This window comes from Danio aesculapii, chromosome 18, assembly GCF_903798145.1.
Source record: "Danio aesculapii chromosome 18, fDanAes4.1, whole genome shotgun sequence".
Classification (NCBI taxonomy): domain Eukaryota; kingdom Metazoa; phylum Chordata; class Actinopteri; order Cypriniformes; family Danionidae; genus Danio; species Danio aesculapii.
Genome location: NC_079452.1, coordinates 27,727,435 through 27,747,339, shown reverse-complemented (window position 1 = coordinate 27,747,339; position 19,905 = coordinate 27,727,435). Strand labels below are relative to the sequence as shown.

General features: G+C 33.8%; 1 long non-coding RNA gene across 1 annotated transcript in view; it reads left to right on the top strand.

The window, feature by feature from the left end:
- The window catches only part of LOC130245232 (uncharacterized), a 57,857-nt gene that overhangs the window by 22,012 nt on the left and 15,940 nt on the right, over positions 1–19,905 (top strand). The window contains exons 2-3 of the long non-coding RNA XR_008839315.1: positions 10,672–10,707; positions 18,638–18,780. This is a non-coding gene — a long non-coding RNA (uncharacterized LOC130245232). The remainder of the gene's footprint in view (positions 1–10,671; positions 10,708–18,637; positions 18,781–19,905) is intronic.

The window sequence follows — 19,905 nt, the reverse complement described above, 5'->3', positions numbered from 1 at the left end:
CAAAACACTGGAGGCAGGCGAGGACAAAAAGACTTTGTTCCGGCTGTTAGCATGGACAGCGAGCCAAATGTCAAGGGATCGAGCTAAATTGTTTCCGGACCAGGATCACCACTGACATGCTCACAATATCAATGGCACCCTGAGAGATGTTGTTCATGCCGAAACGCTGCTTGCTTTTGCTTGTGAAAGCTAAAATAGTTTGTGAGATAAATAATTATATTTTGATTTTGATGCATATTCATGAAGAAAATGCAAGTAAAGTGTTCAAGTGAGCTATGAGAATGACCATAATTGTATATTAAAACATCTCGAACAGCTTATATATATATAACTGAAAGTTTAAGCTGAAATAGTTGTGAGATAAATGATTATAGATATTTAGATTTTGATGCATTTGCATACAGAAAATACACAAAATCTGCTGTGTGGTCAAGTTTTCAAATTAAATATAAATATAAATTTAAATATATATTTAACAAAAATTTTAAGCTAAAATAGTAAGTAATTATAGAGATAAGTAATTATATTCAGATTGTAAGGCATATGCATGAAGAAAATACAAGTTGACCATAAAAAAATACAAGAATGACAACAATTGTAAATTAAAGCAGCTCAAACACACACGCACGCACGCACGCACGCACGCACGCACGCACGCACGCACACACACACACATATCTATCTATCTATCTATCTATCTATCTATCTATCTATCTATCTATCTATCTATGTATGTATGTATGTATGTATGTATGTATGTATGTATGTATGTATGTATGTATGTATGTATGTATGTATGTATGTATGTATGTATGTATGTATGTATGTATGTATGTATGTATGTATATATATATATATATATATATATATATATATATATATATATATATATATATATATATATATATATATTCATATATATATGTTCTGACTACTATGTATACGGTTGAAGTCAGAATTATTAGCCCCCCTGTTTATTTTTTTCCCAATTTATGTTTTACAGAGAGTAGATTTGTTCAACACATTTCTAGACATATTAGCTTTAATAACTCATCTCTAATAACTGATTTATTTTCTCTTTGCCATGATGACAGTAAATAATATTTGACTAGATATTTTTCAAGACATTTCTATACAACTTTAAGTGACGTTTAAAGGCTTAACTAGGTTAATGAGGTTAACTCGGCAGGTTAGGGTAATTAGGCAAGTTATTGTATAATGATGGTTTGTTCTGTAGACTGTCGAAAAAAATGTCTAGCTTAAAGGGACTAATAATATTGACCTTAAAATGGCTTTTTAAAAGTTAAAAACTGCTTTTATTCTAGCCAAAATAAAACAAATAAGACTTTCTCCAGAAGAAAAAATACCAGACATTTTTCCTTTAATTGCTCTGTTAAACATCATTCGGGAAGTATCTAAAAAAAAACTAAAAATCTCAGGGGGGCTAATAATTCTGACTTCAACTGTATATGTTTATTTATATATATATATATATATATATATATATATATATATATATATATATATATATATATATATATATATATATATATATAATATTTAAATGAAACTTTCAACTAAATAGAGATAAATAATCATATTAAGATTTTGATGCATATGCATGAAGAAAATGCACAAATTCTGCTTTATTGTCAAGTTTTCAAATTAACGCTGACAACGACAACAATTGTAAATTAAATCAAATTTAAAGCTCAAATATTGTATAGTAATTATCTGAAATTTTCAACTAAAATAGTTTGTGAGATAAATAATTATTATATTGAAATTTTGAGGAAGAAAATGCTCAAAATCTGCTGTGTGATCAGGTTTTTAAATGAACTGAAAATGACCACAGCTGTAAATGAAAACAACTTTAAAGCTCTAATAAAACATTATATAACTGAAATTTTAAGCTAAAATAGTTGTGAGATTCACAATTTAGCTCTGAAATTCTCAATCAAAACTAAGACAATAATGTGGGCATTTTTCTGATTTATTTATATAGTTTTTGTCAATTTAATTTGTCGAGGACACCAACATGTCTTTGATATTTCCCAAAAATTACAGCACAATATATATTTTTAAAACTTATTATAGATTGACTTATTTGTAAATAATATAGATGGACATGAAGAACAAAACATTAACATATAAACACAACGTTAAAAGAAGTAAATACATATAAATGAAATATTAAGTAATACATATAATTATGTAAATTAGTCAATAAAACAAAACACACACACACACACAGACATAAATATAAGGGATGGGTTATTGCCAAATCATAGCCATTATGATTTCATGTCATAACATGTTTGCTAACATTGTGCGCCACTGAAACACAGAATTATTCCTCATTTAATAAAATAAATTGAAATCTTTCATGAAGACTTTAAGAAACTTTTTCGAAAGCTGTGACTCTTCCTCACTTCAAGATTGTCTCAGATCAGAGGTCTTCCAACATTTTCTGTTTTCCACAATCCTCTGTCTGCCTACTGCCTACTTCAGCTCTCTATCCACTATTTGGATTTTTTTTTAATGTGTCCTACAGGGCAAAGGTCACCAAGTATGTAGAAACTTAAATAAAAGTCATACTGGGTCTGCAATATCTTATGCACCTCTCTCCATATATATTGGACCTCTTGGCCAATGTGTGTGTATATATATAAAAATGCTGTTCTTACTTAGATTATTTGTCTCGTTTCTTGTTCAAATATATAAATATTCTTAAATCAAGAAGCATTTTCTACACTAGTAAAAAATATTGGGTTGTTTTCAGAACAATGAGTCAAAATTAAGTGATTTTTTTTCTTGAAAACAATTTTAATAATCTGACAACGCGGTAAGCAAAGAATCTTTCAAAATTAAGTAATTGATTAATTCACTGGCAGATTATTTTGCTTGTTTTAAGGAAAACCTCACTCAATTTTGACGCATTATTTCTGAAAGCAACACAGTGTTTTTCACTAGTCTAGAAAAGTTCACTAGTTTAGTTTCCACACGGTTCTTGCGTTTATGTCATGTGATTCCCCATGTGTTGTGCTCCATGTTCTTTGTTTATGTCATGTGATTCCCCATGTGCTGTGCTCCATGTTCTTTGTTTATGTCATGTGATTCCTTTGTTCTGTTTTCCCGCTGTTTTCTATGATCATGAGTTCCACCTGCTCTGTCACCCCTGATTGTGATTTGTGTAATCATGTCCTGTATATTTAAGTCCTGTGTTTTGCTCAGTCCAGCGTCTGGTATTGTCCACAACCCTTGATTATGGTGTGTCCATGGTCCAGTGTCTTCAGTGAGTGTTTTGTTGATAAATACTTGTCTTTTTATAATTCCAGATTTTGGTGCGTTTGTAAAGAGAGAGCTAAAACGTGACAAGTTTATTATTATTTTTTGATATTTTGAAAAATAGAAATGCCAAAAGTGCAAGTGTTATTGCAGTGTATATATTTAAGTGGAATTTCATTCAGCATCCTATAAAAGCACAACCTTGTACTTTAGTGCCATGTTCAATTTTATTATATTTTAAATTTATTAAATGCATGCTTATTAAAAGCAAATTGGACCTTAAAATATAATCTGACCTGTGACTTGTTAAAAAATAATTTTTATAAATGTGCCTACAAGAGTGTAGTTTGTGTAACTATTGTGTGTGTGGGTTTTTTTTTTTTTTTTTTTTTTTTTTTTTTTTTTTTTTTTTTTTTTTTTTTTTTTTTTTTTTCCTTTATTAATCTGGGGTTGCCTCAGTGGAATGAACCGCCAACTTATCCAGCATATGTTTTATGCTGTGGATGCCCTTCCAGCTGCAACCCATGACTGGGAAACATCCATTCACACGCATACCATACACTATGGAGAATTTAGCCTTCACAATTCACCTGTACCACCTCTTTGGACTGGGGAAAATCAGAGCACCTGGAGGAAACCCATGCAAACACTGGGAGAACATGCAAACTCTACACTGACATGCCAACTGACCCAGCTAACACATGCGCATATAGATAGATAGATAGATAGATAGATAGATAGATAGATAGATAGATAGATAGATAGATAGATAGATAGATAGATAGATAGATATACACACTTCTCACCCCTCAAGTTTGTTTGTACCCTGACACATACGTGCATATATGTAGTTATATTCTGTAGTTTATTCTTCCTTGCTATATTTACCTTTTAGCATCAAACTGTAATGCCTGTGCATGGATAGTGCACAAACTCAAACCTGCTGTGTAGTTTTAAAGTTTAAACTTCCAATTAGCTCTCAGTATAAATTGTTTGTGTTCCTGCATGAAAGTGCAACAACTTAATTATGACTTTGCAATGTGACAGTGATAAATGTGACCTATCATTATTTGCCTATAGAGCCAACAAAGCCAACATCCCTCTAGAGTGCAGATATACAGTATAATACACGGTAAAGTCGTAATTACCGCAGTACAATGGGCAAATGACAGAGACGCAGGCGTTTGGGGAGGTTTGTCCTTACAGCCGTGGCCAGAGCACAGAAAGACAATATTACAACTCAACTCAACTATTCTTCCAGCTTTTTTGTTGCAGAATACTAAATAAAAATGCTCACATATTTATGTCACATCACGTGTGTATATGTATATTTTTTTGTGTGCATTAAATACAACACATTTATTCTAGCAATGTTTTTGTTTTAAATTAATGTTCTTCCTTTAAACTTTCAATTAAAATTTTCTTGGAATTTCAGCATTGATAATAATCAATAATTTAAGCATATAGTTTCTGAAGGATAATGATGCTGAAAAACAGCTTTGTATTATGAAAAAAAATGCATATATATATATATATATATATATATATATATATATATATATATATATATACACACATACTATTAGAATATATAAATACATTTAATTTATTTACACAATTATATATGTGTGGCATAGTGTAAAACTGCTGTATAAAACATATGCTGGAATAGTTGGTAGTTCATTCCACTGTGGGGCGACCCCTGATAAATAAACTGACTAAATCGAAAGAAAATGAATTATTTATATCACAATAATTTAAAAACATCCCTGGTTTTGCTACATTTTTAATACAACAGATGCAGCTTTTGTCTTTAAATCATTTTAGCTATATAAAGTGACCTTTCCCATCTTGTTCAAGTTTAAACGATATTTTGGCCTTGATTTTCAAGTGAAGACGGACGGTTTCTGCAGCTTTTTAGAGATCTGTATGCAGTTTGCATCAGACTATTAGTGAACAGACTCCATGCTTGATGTTTGTGGGTTTTAAAACAGTCAGAAGTTAATTACTGCTGGGTTCATCCAACTCCCTTACCCACGTGTGTGTGTGATCGAAGGAAAAGAAATAAGAGCTGCATATACACAAACCTGTTTCCTAAAAAAGTTAAAATTTAAAATGCAATGAAATTAAAAAATTAAACCCACTGTGACGCGGGTATCACAAACAAATGTGGTTATCTGGAATGGTCTTTTTAAAGCATTAGCTATCATTTTCAACTTAGGAAGTCTCTAAGTAACATCCATGTTCAGTCACTTGAGAATGTGTGCATTTTTTTTTATGGCAACATTTCCAAAATGGTGGACTGTGTGGTGAGCACATATTGCAGTGTCAGCAATTTTTAAAGATGCTTGTTTTTGTTATTAAAGGTATGTTTCAACCCAATCAACTATTTTTATGTTTTATTAACTCATCCTAGATTACACTTACCATGATTTCAATACATTTTTTTTTTAACAAACTGATATAAAACAAGTTACCAAGATATTGTGGTGACATGTGTTAACCTTAAAACAGTAGGTGGAATTTTGATGTGACACATTTGTCACATTTAGGAAAAATGGTTATGAACTGATGAATTAACTTAGCTGATTAAATTATTTTAGTTTTATGTTTTCTACTGCTCATTTCACAGCATATATTAACAAAAATAATGTCACATTAAATACATTGTTAATGAAAACCTATATGATAGGAACTGCTTCAAAAACTTCCATCTGTCCTAAATTACCAAGATTAAGATAACAATGGTTTGATCAGAATGAACATGGTTTTGTTTTTGGTGCATACTCTGAAAATGACAAGGTATTCCATTGTGCCCCATGTCTATGAGAACTGTGATGTGCGTTGTTGCTTCACCGGAGGATAGAATTTTCTTCAAAAACTTGCATTTGGCCTAAATTGGGAAGATAACAGTAATAACAATGGATCAGAATAAACTTTTTTTTTTTTTTTTTGTGCATACAGGGAAGATGACACAAGAGCCTCCAATGGTGGCTGACATGTCAAGCAACATTTACTGCACATAATACACATTTTTGCAATGTCATTGTACTACGTGCACTTTTTTAAATAATGAGCATTGTGCTGTTTGTTTACAATTTTATAGCACACATTTTTGCAATGTTTTTGCAATAAGTGCATTTTTTGTCGTATTGTTTGTTAACAGTTATATTTCACAATATACACATTTCTGTGGCATTATTGCGTTCTGTGCATGTCATTTTTGCACTGAGCATTGTATTGTTTACAGTTATATTTCACAATATACACATTTCTGTGGCATTACTGCGTTTTTTTGCACTGAGCATTGTATTGTTTACAGTTATATTTCACAATATACACATTTCTGTGGCGTTACTGCGTTCTGTGCATGTCATTTTTGCACTGAGCATTGTATTGTTGACAGTTTTATTGCACAATATACACATTTCTGTGGCGTTACTGCGTTCTGTGCATGTCATTTTTGCACTGAGCATTGTATTGTTGACAGTTTTATTGCACAATATACACATTTCTGTGGCATTATTGCGTTCTGTGCATGTCATTTTTGCACTGAGCATTGTATTGTTGACAGTTTTATTGCACAATATACACATTTCTGTGGCGTTACTGCGTTCTGTGCATGTCATTTTTGCACTGAGCATTGTATTGTTGACAGTTTTATTGCACAATATACACATTTCTGTGGCATTACTGCGTTCTGTGCATGTCATTTTTGCACTGAGCATTGTATTGTTTACACTTTTATTGCACAATATACACATTTCTGTGGCATTATTGCGTTCTGTGCATGTCATTTTTGCACTGAGCATTGTATTGTTTACAGTTATATTTCACAATATACACATTTCTGTGGCATTATTGCGTTCTGTGCATGTCATTTTTGCACTGAGCATTGTATTGTTGACAGTTTTATTGCACAATATACACATTTCTGTGGCATTATTGCGTTCTGTGCATGTCATTTTTGCACTGAGCTTTGTATTGTTTACAGTTTTATTTCACAATATACACATTTCTGTGGCGTTACTGCATTCTGTGCATGTCATTTTTGCACTGAGCATTGTATTATTTACAGTTTTATTGCACAATATACACATTTCTGTGGCATTATTGCGTTCTGTGCATGTCATTTTTGCACTGAGCTTTGTATTGTTTACAGTTTTATTGCACAATATACACATTTCTGCAATGTTATGTGCATTTTTAACATGTTGACCTTCAGTGTGAGGTAGTTATTTATTTTTATTTAGTTCACTCATTTTCAAGTTGTGAAAAAAACCTGAACAACCATATACCAAAATAGGTAGAATTTTGATGTTTCAATAGAGCTGTTGTAAAATGTAATAGTCTGTTATGTGGCTTTTGTTACGTTTAGAGACGTATTGTTTAAAGTTATTGTGTTTATATTGTGTCAAATGCCTTTCTCCCTGTTCTTTTATTTATTTTTTTGCCTTGACTCCTGAGTTTCAAGCAGGTTGCTGATGGCTTCTCACAGCTGTGTTCACTTAACATGGAGGAGTGAGAAGGGATAAAAACACAGGCCAAACACTTGGATGTTGAGAAAGGAGCTAGAGAGGAATCTTTCTCCAGAGCACTAGCTGGGTTTCAGTTAAATTGAAGCTGTTGTGAACTGTTGGAAAGTTGAATTGTGGTGACTTAAAATCTTGTTGACAATTAGTACTTGTTCTCTGTTGTGGCTAAGAGCAGTATCGCGATTTAAACTTTGATTTCGTTCTTTTGCTTTTTCCCCCAGGAAGCAGTAAGAAGGTGGTCGGCCTTTTTCTTTTTGTTGGGCTTTTCTCCTGTTTTGAGGTCAGTCAGGGAGTCAGTAGTTTTGTTGTTAATTTTCATCATTTTCTTGTAGCTTATTTAGAGGTTTTACTCCCAGACAGAACCCTGTTTTTGTTTGTTATTTTGGCTTTATTCCCCTCCTGAAGCTAGAGCTTCCTTAACACTACATTGTGTGTGACTTACTTTTTTTTTTTGTAAATAAATTTTTGGAACTTTACTCGTTGTTGTGTTGTGACTGGTCCCAGTTTAGTGCTCTTTAAATTAATATTGTTGCGTTCATTGTATTTCCCCCAGACTAATGTAGGACGTAACACTTTAAAATATGTTATGGAAAAGCAAATAAACAGAAAAAACAATTTATGTAGCAAATAAAACTGACAAAATGTTTTTTTTTAAATTGTGAAATAAATGCCCAATGTGACATATGTAACATGAAGAACTTATTATAAACGCCTGATGTCACACAACAGTACAGATCTTTCACAAAAACAACTGCAGAAACTTGTTATAAGTCTGTATTTTATGCCTCATAATTCTCCTATAAAGAGAAATCAGTCTGGGTTCTCATGGGTAAATTCACTTTTATTTACAACCCATTGGAGATATGTGCCCAGGGCTACATTTTTGAGAGCTAAGAAATATGTACCCTGGACTGTTTTCTTGCAGTTTTTGTTTTCGTATCTCCACTAGAGGGCACCGTGTACATTTACGACAATCTCAAATACATTTTAGATGTTTCGTTTAGAGTGGGAATTGTGATACTGGAAATAAAACGATGGCTTTCAAGATAACAAAGTGGTGTGGACGACAGACGTAACCGTAGCAAAACTGGTGCGATTTTAAAAGAAAACGCTTAAGTTTAAACAGCACATAAAAGGAATCCATTGTGTGTACAGTATGTTTGCGTGTTTGCTGTAAGATGCGTTGGCTCTCGGTTGATTTGATGGGATTAGCGAGCGCTGTTATTCTCTGTCAGGAGGCAGATTAGACTGAACTGACAGCACTGACATACTAAAACACTCTCTGTCAACCAGTGGAGGATCACATGACTGCAGATCAGCTTCTATATTCGCTGACAGAGTGTGAGTTTACCAGGAGAACGTCCCGAGGTTAAACCCGTGATAACTACAGTGTAACTGGACTCTGGAGTATTATTGTGAAGGTTTGCTGTATTTGAAGTAGCAATCAGAAAAAGCTGTGTGTGGATGCATGTATGTGTGTGTGCGTTTGTGTGCATGTATGTGCACATGTATATGTCCCCATGTGTATTTGTGGTGTGTTTGTGTTAATGTGTGCGCTTTGTGTGTATATAAATGCGCACACACACACACACATTTATGAATTAACATGCTTACAGTGTGTGTGTGTGTGTGTGTTTATTTGTGTGCACATATACAAGTTCACATATACATGTGGTCCTTTACACACATACACATGCATGCACACACATACACACACATACAAACACGTGCACAAATGCACATGGTCATGTACACATACACATATGTGTGCGTGAGATGCATGTGTGTGCTTTGTGTGTATATAAATGCACACACAAGAATGAACATACACTTGTGTGTGTGTGTGTATTATATATACACACACTCAAAGCGCACACACATACCTACATACAGTATGCACACACACATGCACATATACACATAGCCATGTTCACATGTGCATGTGTATATGTGCACACACACACACACATGAATGAACATACACTTATATATGTCTGTGCATGTGTATATGTGTGTACTGTATATGCACACACACATATACCTTTACATGCGCACACATATGCACATATACACATGGTTATGTATACACATACACAAAAATGCGCACACACACACACATGTGCACCACATGCTCATCTACACAAGGTCACAAATGTGCACAAGTGTGTCTGTGTGCATGCATGTGTGCATTTGTGTGTGAGTGCGTGTGTGTGTGCCAGGTAAAACACAGGGGGTTTCTCAGCTTTGCTGTCCAGTGTTTCTGCCTGTGGTGATTCACTGTTGCATCTATAAAGCAGTCAGTAAGTGTTGATTAGATGGAAAAGAGAATTCAGTTTTTCTGTACTGCCTGACGTTTGCTCTGTGAACTCTTTGCAGGACTCTTTTTTCCATGCAGTGAAAGGGAATGTGCACTGCACCATAACGATAATCCAGAAGACTTGCTTCATTATATTTTATAATGTCTTCTGCAGCCATATGAAGCTTTTTTGTGAGGAACAGATATGCAGATTGTGGTTCTATAAATAATTATTGTAATCCTGTGAATGGAACTGGACAGATTTCCCTGAAAAGAAGCGGATTTTTAGTAAACCAGAAACATTTTCTGCCTGTCAGTCATTTGGCACTTGGATGAAATTGGATGAAATTACACTCAGCGTATATTAAAGTGCGTTCATTCATATCTTTTTTTTTTTTTTTACCTGTTTTAATAATAATCAGTATATAAAAGCAAAGTTTTTTGATGTCCCTTTTTAAAAATGATGACTTGGAAAAATCCCATTTCGCTTGTATTGTGAGCAACAAAAATGTGATGAGGATAATCCTAAAAGTCTTCTTTTGTTTTGCACAGATGAAAGAATCTGAGCTGGATTGGACTGACATGAGGGTGAGTAAATAATGAAAAACTGATTTCTTTCCATGTGTGTTTAAAAAGAAAAATCATTTTCAGATTCATATCTTCATCAGATTAGAGCTGGGTGAAAATACAGTTTACACCCCCCCCCACCCAAACAATTACAATCTCGTAGAATTACAAATGTTTCCACGATTTATTGTGAATTAACATCAGGGTTATTTCACCAATGTAGTTGAACTGGATGTCAAAAAATGAGTATGAACATATCTAAAATTTGTATTTTTTAAATAAATTTTATGCAAAAAAAAAAAGCTTTAAATGACAACATTCATTCATTTTCTTTTCGGCTTAGTCCCTTTATTAATATGGGGTCATCACAGCGGAATGAACCGCCAACTTATCCAACATTTGTTTTATGCAGCTGATGCCCTTCCAGGGCACTACCTACTGCGCCACTGCGTCGCCTAAATGACAACATTTCTATTGTAAATTTGGAAAAGTCATCCATCAGTTTACAAAAAATAGCTTTTACACAAACATTTTTCTCCCATAAGTATAGATTGTACAAATTGAGATATTTCAAATGGTCTAAAAATTGTTCCCATGCCATTATCACAAGTATATTATTTTCATGAAGCTAAAGTTGTATGTACAGTTAAAGTAAAATTATTAGCCCTTTTACACATTTTTATTACCTTTTTTTCCTCAATATTTTGAAGTTTTTTTAATGAACCAATGGCATTATGACAGTATTTCCTATACATTTGTACTATCATTTGTTTGTAATGTACTGTAATGATGCACTTTTGTAAAGCTGCTTTGGAATGATAGTTTTTGTGAAAAGCCACTATACAATTAAACTTGAATGGAAAGTTTTATTTATTTTAGTTTGGCTGGAATAAAATCATATAAATAAATAAATAAATAAATAAATAAATATATATATATATATATATATATATATATATATATATATATATATATGATTTTATTCCAGCCAAACTAAAATTAATAAAACTTTCTATTCAAGTTTACTTGTATAGTGGCTTTTCCCAAAACTATAATTTTAAGATCAAAATTATTAAGAAATTAATATTTTGTGATTGACTTCAGAACAAACCAGTTCTCCAATGACTTGCCTAATTAACCTTAACCTAATTAACCTAGTTAAGCCTTTAAAAGACACTTTAGGCTGAATACTAGTATCTTGCTAAATAACTAGTAAAATATTAAGTACTGTCATCATGGCAAAGATGAAAGAAACCAGTTATTAGAAATTAGTAACCAGAAATGTATATAGGGGTACGTTTTCAGAATGAGCCTGGGTTGTATTAAGCTGGGTGAGAATAAAACATTCTGTGACACTATAAACCGATAGAGAATTGTAATTTGCTACATAGTGCTGTCGTGTCATACTGCTAGACTGAACCGAATCCTTCTTTCCACTCTTAGACAATTATTCCCACAATACCGTGTCTTCTCCTCTCCGCTCCAGAGACCTGGGGCTGTTTGAGATGCAGGATTGAGCTGTAAGAATGGGAGAGATGTACTTTATATGTTTGAGGGAGTGTTTTTGTTGCACCGGTGCATCTCGGGGGCTGTTCATCTGCCACATTGAGTCTGAAGCAAACGTAAATACAGTGTTTTATTCAGCTGTAGGCTAGATCCACCTACTCTGTGTCTCGACCCACGCACAATAACAACACGCCGGCGCTTTCCGGAGGAGGATGAATCCAGAACGCACAGGATGATGAGGAGTGCTGACATGGGGAATGAGTTATTAGTGGAAATCTTTTGCACAAAACCACTAACCCTTGTTTAACCCTGAACCAAATGCAAACATTTAACTCATAATTCTGGGTTCATGTTTCACAATTCTGATTTAGTGTTTTTGAATTATGAGATTTAATCTTTTAAATGATGTATTCATTCATTTTCCTTTGGCTTAGTCCCTTTATTCATCAGGGGTCGCCACAGCAGAATGAACCGCAATTCCAGCTGTACTGGGACCAAGCGGCAACCTCCCGCTCTCCCTCGGGAAGCCAATACGGAAGTAACTGAAACTGCAATTCATCAAAATTCCGCTAGTCCTGGCTCCATAATAGAGCAAATTGCAATTGAGCCCACTGTTAGAATGGCCAACTTTACAGCAGAAAAAAAGGTGTTTACAGCCTGGTACAAAGAACGATTTTGGTTCATATAGCTATTATTACCCTATATGACAACTGTGAGGGGGGTGAATTTTTTTATAACTCATCCATTTCCTTTATATTAGGTTATATTAAGTTTGCATAATTAAGGGCGTGGCTACTTGAGTGACAGCTAGGTCTCGCTGGTCGCCGTCACTTCACCTCAGCTGAATCCAGCAGATTAGCCACTGATCTCGGCATATTCATCGTATTTTTGTGTTGTTTTATGTGGCTTTAAACAGTCAGCTGCCTTTTGGACTTATTTCTTACAATTATCAGATGATATGGGATGTTGTGTGCTCTTAATTGTGCTCACAAACCATTCATGTGGCCTCCGTTTCCCATGTGAGTAAAGTTATATACTTATACACCATCTCTATAAATGTATTTGTTTTATTTAAGATCATTTATCATTAATATTTTTCTTTAGACCCGTAAAGCACTCCAGAATGTGACAGATTGATTAGCTGTAGGCTCTAGATCAGTCATCTGAAGCATTATTATACAGTGTTATGCTGGAGTTCAGCAATAGTCTTGCATTTACTAACACACACTATATCTGAAGTGTTTGGAAGTAATTCGCGTTTTCCTCCTGTAGAAAAACATAATAAGAACAATGCTTAGTGGCTCAATGTATTACTACAGTGTTTTTAAAAGTCTAAACACTTTATTGATATAGTGTACAGCCAAGCACATGTGGTCAGAACACAAACGAGTCGCAGGTAATAAAGGATCAAGCGTTTCTCCCAGCAGGTATCTCGCCGTGGGTGCGATGACGCGCGAACAAAATGGCGACGGTTGGCCGCGCCTACTTGTAGCTTCTTTTGCAGTGTTCAGAAAGCTATGGGTGACGTCACGGATACTACGTCCATATATTTTACAGTCTATGACTAGGACATATATACTCCACACAGAAATACCAACTGACCCAGCCGGGACTCGAACCAGCGACATTCTTGCTGTAAGGTGACAGTGCTAACCACTGTGCCACCGTGTCGCCCATTACAAAAGTATGGAAGATGTAAAATGCCATTTAATTTATAATTCTGCACTATAAAAAATCTTGCTGTAATAAATAAAAAAATATGAAAATTTTAAATCAATTTATATTTTAAAGTTGAATCAAACTAACTTTTCTGGTCGTCACTACTTGTATCAGTCAAACTGACTTCAAATATTAAGTTAGACTTTTAGAAACTTATTAAAATAAGTTAAAGCAACATATAAACATTAGCTGTCATGACTTTTTATCGTATGATTTTTTTACAGTGTGCGTTTATATTTCACAATTCTGATTTAACTTTTTTAAATTATGAGATATAATTTTATGAATGATGTAATACATTTTTGTGACTGGTTAAAAAAATCTTATTTATACAGTTTTACAAATTCTTCTGAGCAAAAAGTAAAAGTAATGTAAAATCTGAGAAAAAAAGCGACAATTGTAAAAAATTGTTAAAATTGCCAAATTAGATTTTCAAGAAGAAAAGTCTGATGTAAAATGTCATTTCATTTATATATTTCAATTATTTTTTTATACAATTACTGGGAAACACCCATACACTCACATCCACACACATAGGGGAGTGCGGGGCACAAAGTAACGCGGGGTTAAATGTAACACAGAGTTTTAAGGTATTTGCTCAGGATTAACCATGGCGTGCTTCCGAGGTTTTCACCACAGTGTCGGCAGATGTCTTCCTGCCAATTATTGAAAAAGTTTGGCGAAATTTGGATGAGAAACACAGAAGAAACCATTTTTACATTTACATTTAGTCATTTAGCAGACACTTTTATCCAAAGCGACTTACAAATGAGGACAAGGAAGCAATTTACACAACTATAAGAGCAGCAGTGAACAAGTGCTATAGACAAGTTTCAGGTGTGTAAAGTCTAAGAAGCAAAGCATTAGTAATGTTTTTATTGTATATGTAATGTATTTATTTTTTTATTTATTTTTGCAGCATAAAACTATTTTTATTATACTCAATATATATATATATATATATATATATATATATATATATATATATATATATATATATATATATATATATATATATATATATATATATATATATATACAATATTTTATTATTATTATTTTTTTAAATCTGTGAAAGTATGAATGTACATAAAGGTAAAGCTGGTTTTATATTCGCACATTTGAATTTTCTCCTTAATAATATAATTTCATAAAAGTATTATTAGCAAACTCTAAATAGCAAAATCATATTAGCAGCCAATGACTCTCACAGTACAACATTGTTCACAGTCAAATAAACAGTGTTAATGTTGTTTTCAAGTCACACTTGCAGGTTATTTCAGACTGAATATTCAAAGTGCCGTGGTAAACAATATAGGGAGTGTGTCACAAGTAGTCACTGAATGAATGTGTGACTATGAATGTCACAAATGAATGAACTTTACCTTAATAATTTACACTTTCACATTTCATTCTGAACATTCAGTGTCCGCAGTTTAATTCACCATGTTTAACTGTTTTTGCTGAAATCATTTCTGCTATCAAAAACGAGTAATGTGTCTGATTCAGCAGAGCGTGAACTTACCTAATATAACATGAGAAATGCAGAGTCCAGCATTTCTAATTAGGTCATCACTTCATTCAGCTCCCTTTTAGCCAAAGACGTCTGCAGTTGGCATTAAAGCAGTGTGGTGTACGGTAAATGTTAAGTTTTCTATTTTTGGACTTTTGAATTTGGCATCCTACTGCACAACACGACATGTTTACTATTGACATGTTTACTAGTTTACCTGTCTTTTTTTGACCCGTGTGACATCATGTGTGACGTAGGTTGGTAATTGATCTATTTGAACGGGAGCGAACGGTTTAACAAAGTAGCGCTTCCAAGTCCCGCCGTTATTTTGGAACAGCATATCTGTGATTTCCTCATTCTTATTGTCGCACCAGCTGCGACCAGCTAAAGAATACTGGAACCTCAGGTTTAAGGTGGCACTCATGTCTCATCACAAAGGGGAAACAAAACTGACATTTAACCTACAATTCTTGTACAAGTTTTACCTGTTCTCTCTCTCTTTTGGTAGTACCCAATTTAAACTTGAGGTTTTGGAAACCAGATCTAACGCTGGAACAGTTGGGTCGGGTAGAAAATTATTCTAAGCTGCGAGCAGGTGAACAAAGACTGAAAATACAGCGCGTTGGGTGCGGAATACAACAACTATAAAAACAGTCCCGCGCAGACCTCTAACCCACACCAACACAGGGAGAACATGCAAACTCCACACAGAAATGCCAACTGGCCCAGCCAGGACTCGAACCAGCGACCTTCTTGCTGTGAATCGACAATGCTTACCACTGAGCCACCATGCTGCCCCCCCATGCAAAATGTAAAACCAGAAACAAACACAATAGTTTATTTTGAATTCCACACAAATGCAGATCTTCTACATATATTTAGGAAGCATTCTGAACATCAGCCTTTGCACCAAAATCTCTCAAAGTCCAGTGAAATATCTATAATCTAGTGTGCTCCAAAACCTAATTCACATTTAGAACATATGAAGCCGATATAAACATCTATAGCTTGCAGTTTGTAACTTCTGCCTAAGGGGGATCAACGAGTTTTTTGGCGTCAACTCGTACCACGGTTTCATGACATGCCCAACCCTCTTCTTCTCATTGGCTTTTCATTTGATGAGCTTAATTTTAACCATTCTCACTGGCAGAGCTGTGATGAAACCAAAACGCGATTGGTTGTTTTTTAAAAAGGGGCTACTCGATGTCCCGCCCTCTCTTCGCGTTTCAGTTGTCTTTACGTCAAACATAGAATAAAAACTGCACATTTTACGAGAGCTTTAAAACAGAAATACTGATCACTAATCAGAGCAGCAGCTGTTTTTGCTCTATTATGCAGGATTACTGATCAATACAGCAGTCAGTGTGTTGTGCTGACAGACAGATGAAGGTTTCACCGCGCTTGTTTCTGTCCCGTTTGATGGATTACTGACACACAGAGTCTTGTTAGAGGGAAAATGGCTGCTTAAATGTGAAAAATCACCTTTAATTCCGTTGTGACAACAAATCAAAGGTACTCGTGGCGTAAACGGCAATCTGAGGTAATTGAAAGAGTTTAGCTTTTCACTGGCTATTACTCAAGACCATGATGCATCTGAGGGAAAAACGTTTAGAGGGCGTATTAGTGAAAAATAAAGTAGATTTCAATATGACCAACCCTGTTCTCTAATAGAAGCAAACATTTGTGTTAAATACTTGTATTTTATTTTCAGTTTGCTTATAGCTGTGTATTCTGTGTATTCGTATCTGTAAATTAGAAGTTTTCCGGATTTTGTGATTCATGTTTTTATTATTTTTTCTGATTCATTTATGCTTTTGCATTATGGAACCTTGAATATTACCTATTTTATTTTGTTTTATGTAATTTAATGTTATTAATATTGATTTTACAATTATAGTATTTTACAATTTATAATTGTGACAAACTAAAAAAGTAAGAATAGTAAGGAAAAACTTACTTTTTTTGACAGATTTTAAACAAACTGTGCAAAAGTACAAGTATCTCATACATTTTGAAATAAAATCATTGAGGATAAAAACACAAAGCTTTGGGCTTGTTTCTGTTGTGGTCCTCGCTGTTAAAAAAACAAAGCATGTCTGCTAAGTACATTCATTTTCATTCATTTTCTTTTCGGCTTAGTGGCTTTATTAATCAGGGGTCACCACTACGGAATGAACTGCCACCTTATTGCCACCTTATCCAGCATATGTTTTACATTGCGATGCCCTTCCAGCTGCAACCCATCACTGGGAAACATCCATACGCACTCATTCACACACATACACTACGGACAATTTAGCTTACCCAATTCACCTGTACTGCATGTCTTTGGACTTGTGGGAGAAACCGGAGCACCCGGAGGAAACCCACGCCAACACGAGGAGAACATGCAAACTCCACATAGAAATGCCAACTGACCGAGCCGAGGCTCGAACCAGTGACCTTCTTGCTGTGAGGCGACTGTGCTTACCACTGCCCCACAACGTCGCCCTTATTTTATTTTATTTTATTTTATTTTATTTTATTTTATTTTATTTTTATTTTTATTATTATTACTCTCCACTCAGCACGCTTTATTAATCTGAATTGTGATGAAATAAAAAAAATCTGAATTTCAAGGAAAAACTGTTGGAATAACAGTTTCTTTTATTTTATTATTTATGATTTTTATTTTTCATTTCATTATATTTTAACTAAATTTAAATTGTAAAGAAAAAACTGTTAAATAAAGCCTTTTTTTATTTAATTTAATAAAATTTTTTAAACTTAATTTACAATTTTTTTATGTTTCTGTTTTATTAATCTGAATTGTGAGAAACAAAAAAAACCCTGAATTTTAAGAAAAATTGTTGCAATTACCTATTTTATTTTATTTTATTTTATTTTTTAAGTAATATTTTTAGTTTTTTATTTAAGTTTATTAATATTAATATTAATTATAAACAAAAAAATCTGAATTTTTAGAAAAATAATTGAATTTATTTTTATACATAACATATTATTTTATTTTATTTTGCTTTCATAAGTTCTCTGAACATTCTCTCCATCTTGAACCAACAATTTCGACTAATGACACAAAATTATCCTCAACAACAATCCGATGATAATGAATCTTCTCATTAACCTGTAATAAAGAGTTGAACAAATACCAGCAGTATGTCTATTTTGCGTTGCATTCTGTCTTTCAGAGATATTCATTGTTTTTCTGCTCAGGGTTTGCAGTGAAGAGCTGAACGCTGCTGGAGTAATTACTGGATTTCACAGGTTTTCAAGAACAAACCATCTCGTCATCCTCAAACACAAATCCACAGTGTTTCTTCAACTCGCCAGACAATTGAAAACTGAAACTGTCTACGGTGAGTTTAAGAGAGAGTTTAAGGTACTTTCACAAGCCTGAAAAGTGGTTTGAGTCTCTTATGAGGATGCTGGAAGAGTATTCTGCTGTTGTTTAAACCGATGAGAGCTGCCATACATTTGAAGTCAGAATTATTAGCCCTCCTGTATATATATTTTCTAATATCATTTCTAATAACAGATTTCTTTTATCTTTGTCATGATGGACAGTAAATAATATTTGACTAGATATTGTTCAAGACACTAGTATTCAGCTTAAAGTGACATTTAAAGGCTTAACTAGGTTAATTAGGGTAAAGTTAGGGTAATTAGGCAAGTCATTGTAAAACAGTGGTTTGCTCTGTAGACAATCCAAAACAAATATTGCTTAAGGGGGCTAATAATATTGACCTTAAAATGATTTTAAAAAATTTGAAAACTGCTTTTATTCTAGCCGAAATATAACAAATAAGACTTTCTCCAGAAGAAAAAATATTATAGGAAATACTGTGAAAAATTTCTTGCTTTGTTAAACATCGTTTGGGAAATATTTGAAAAAATAATCACAGGAGGGCGAATAACTGTATGTGCAAATGTTGGAAAATCTGTGTTTGTTCAGTGTGACTCTCTAGGGGCCCTAATAAGGGAACTAGAGCACACTGGCTGAGCTATGTGTTTGTGTGTGCATGAGACTGCATGCTAATAGGTGTCCTAAATGTCATGATGGTTAATGAATGGCTCGTTTGGAAACGTTCACGGACCGTCACTTATTGCACACTGATGCATACTGAAATGCCAAGCTGAAATCACCTGTTCAGATCTGACTGGCTTTATGGCTTTCTTATATATCAGGACACTTTTTGTATCGTTGAAAGTTTAGCAGATTGATCGCTAGTTTGTTCTTTCAGATCTTTTTATGGATGCTTAACTTGCAAAAATCACTTTTATAAGGTGTTTAAACGCAGTCATGTGGCAGCAGTGTGTGAACCAGCTTCTAAAGGTAAAAATTTATTACTTCTATTTTTTTATAATCACACATGATAAAAACAGTTTGCAGAAACACTTTGATTGACATTCTCCCTTTGTACATGCCATCAGATATTAAAAGCCCGGCCCAGTGGTGACCATCTCTCCCTCATTAACATAGA